This window comes from Schistocerca piceifrons, unplaced genomic scaffold (genome assembly GCF_021461385.2).
Source record: "Schistocerca piceifrons isolate TAMUIC-IGC-003096 unplaced genomic scaffold, iqSchPice1.1 HiC_scaffold_34, whole genome shotgun sequence".
In the NCBI taxonomy this organism is placed as follows: Eukaryota; Metazoa; Arthropoda; class Insecta; order Orthoptera; family Acrididae; genus Schistocerca; species Schistocerca piceifrons.
Genome location: NW_025728559.1, coordinates 15,001 through 17,500, shown reverse-complemented (window position 1 = coordinate 17,500; position 2,500 = coordinate 15,001). Strand labels below are relative to the sequence as shown.

Below are 2,500 nucleotides of genomic sequence, written 5' to 3'. Positions count from 1 at the left end.
TGAGACATGCATGGCTTAATCTTTGAGACAAGCATATGACTACTGCAGGATCAACCAGGGAGCTGCGTCAACTAGAGCTGAGCAGCCGGCCGCCCGGGAGTGTGTCCCGGGGGCCCGCGCGAACACGCAAGCGTCCGCTCAATCATTCTGCAAACATGCAAACAGGAGGAGGCTGAGCTCCCCTGCACAATACACCTCGAAACCCTCTCAGGTCCCGGCGGCGCGCAGCGCCGTCCCAAGTACTTGGTCGGGTTCGAGAGAGGCGCAATCGCCCGGAGTTAGGCGAGTAGACGCTTTCGGTGCGACCACCCGTGCTCCCAACTGAGCTTGCCGCTGCCGACAGAGGCCCGGGAGCGTGCTGTCGTGGCATTGCCGGCGGGAGACAACACGCGCCACCTACGGTGACCGGCAGCTCCAACGCCAGCGCCACAGAAGGACAAAAGCCCCACTTGGGTGCCGAAGCGAACTCTCCCAGCACAGCGCACGCGCCAACACATCCGCACAGCTGCGATACAAACCACCAGCGAGAACCGCTGGGGCGACCGAGGCAGCAGACGGCGTCGCGGCGCCGAGCGCCGGGGCGGCGGCGCATCCTCAACGCACACAGTCCTCAATCGGACCAGCACACTGAAGATGTCCACCGCGCTTCGCACCGGGCCCGCGAGGACCTACTTTGGCCGCACGGCGCCGCGCGCAGGGTGCGCCGGCGCGCAGCTGCGACGCCTGCCGCGTCCGTCGGCCGGCGCGCCTGCCACTGGCCGCCCCCACCAGCCGGCTGTAGCGCGTGCGCCCACGCACCGCGCGGCCAGCACGCCGGGAGGCGCCCCCTCACCGGCCGGGGGACGGTCCCACCCAGCCACCGCCGCGTATCGCTTCACACCCCAGATGCCGTTCAGTTTCGTCGGCATGGTGGGTATCGCTGGAACAACCGGTTAGTACCTCAACCTATCGTCGCCATCACCGATTCACCCCTAGCGAGAACAACCGCACCACAACAGGTTACCATTTGTTCATTTGCGTAACTTCACCAGAAAACGCAGGCGTCCATCGCCATTTGCAACTTCAACGATTATTGCATGCCTGTGTCAGGTGTCACGCCACACTACGTCTGCCCACATACACGCAACAAAATGTGCACGCCTAGACAATACGTGGAAGGTGGCCCCCGTACGTATGCGATGTCCATTGCTCGAACGACTGTCAACCGGCCTCTGTAGCATGTCGCAGATATGGAACGCGGTGCACCATGCCATCACGGTGTGTGAGGAGAGACGACTAGGTCCGAATACATCAACAGACAGCTCATGCTGATCGCCATCCACGGCGTCCGTTCCTCCACACGTCTCTATGGCGTACCACACTGCAATCCAGCTCTCATAGGGAGACGACACGTAGCTGCGTGCACAATATTTGCACTGTATGGTCCGCCGTTTTTGGGCGCAGTCGTTGTACGGTCACACATGTGCCACGATGTATCATTCAGTACATAAGGACGAATGTGCAGTACAGATTGTGGTTTACGCGTACGACATTAGCGGACAGTTGACACAGGCCGCACCACAACGTAGCCTGAGTACGTCGCATGCGAAGGGCATTGAACATGCAAAGTTCTCACCAACCAGCTTGCGAAGGCAGGGGGCAAGGTGGGGACGTGGGGAGGGGCGGCATGTACGTCCCTGCTGCCATCCACATTACAGTGTACAGCAGGAGCATGTGGAAAGTGAGCAAGACTTGCAAGGTGTTTAACATGAAGCGATACACAGGGGAGCGGGCAGTGCGAGTAGCGAACTATATTGCGAGGGTTGCGGGTGGGCAACACTACACTAATTGAACGAGTCGTATAACAATTACAGAGCAGGTTTAGGCGACAACGTGGGTTACGTTAGGGGACAACGTGGGTTACGTTAGGGGACAACGTGGGTTACGTTAGGGGACAACGTGGGTTAGGTTAGGGGACAACGTGGGTTAGGTTAAGGTACAACGTGGGTTAGGTTAAGGCACAACGTGGGTTAGGTTAAGGCACAACGTGGGTTAGGTTAAGGCACAACGTGGGTTAGGTTAAGGCACAACGTGGGTTAGGTTAAGGTACAACATGGGTTAGGTTAAGGTACAACATGGGTTAGGTTAAGGTACAACATGGGTTAGGTTAAGGTACAACATGGGTTAGGTTAAGGTACAAACATGGGTTAGGTTAAGGTACAACATAGGTTAGGTTAAGGCACAACATAGGTTAGGTTAAGGCACAACATAGGTTAGGTTAAGGCACAACATAGGTTAGGTTAAGGCACAACATAGGTTAGGTTAAGGCACAACATAGGTTAGGTTAGGTTAGGTTAGGTTACACGTTGTTGTAAGGAAAGGTGTAAGGGGGGGGAGCAGGTTCGTTGATAGTGATTATAGTAAGTGAATGCTTGTGACATGATCAGATTTGTCACGTCAGGATGCACCTTTGGCTTATTAGAGGCGGCGCTCCAATTCTATGCTTGTGTCAGACCTGTGT

The 2,500-nt window shown here is 56.6% G+C and overlaps 1 non-coding gene across 1 annotated transcript in view; it reads right to left on the bottom strand.

The window, feature by feature from the left end:
- Positions 1-61, bottom strand: part of LOC124745916 — a 1,902-nt gene extending 1,841 nt beyond the window's left edge. The window contains exon 1 of the ribosomal RNA XR_007011217.1: positions 1-61. This exon is cut by the window's left edge and continues 1,841 nt beyond it. This is a non-coding gene — a ribosomal RNA (small subunit ribosomal RNA).
- Positions 62-2,500: the final 2,439 nt, after the last annotated feature.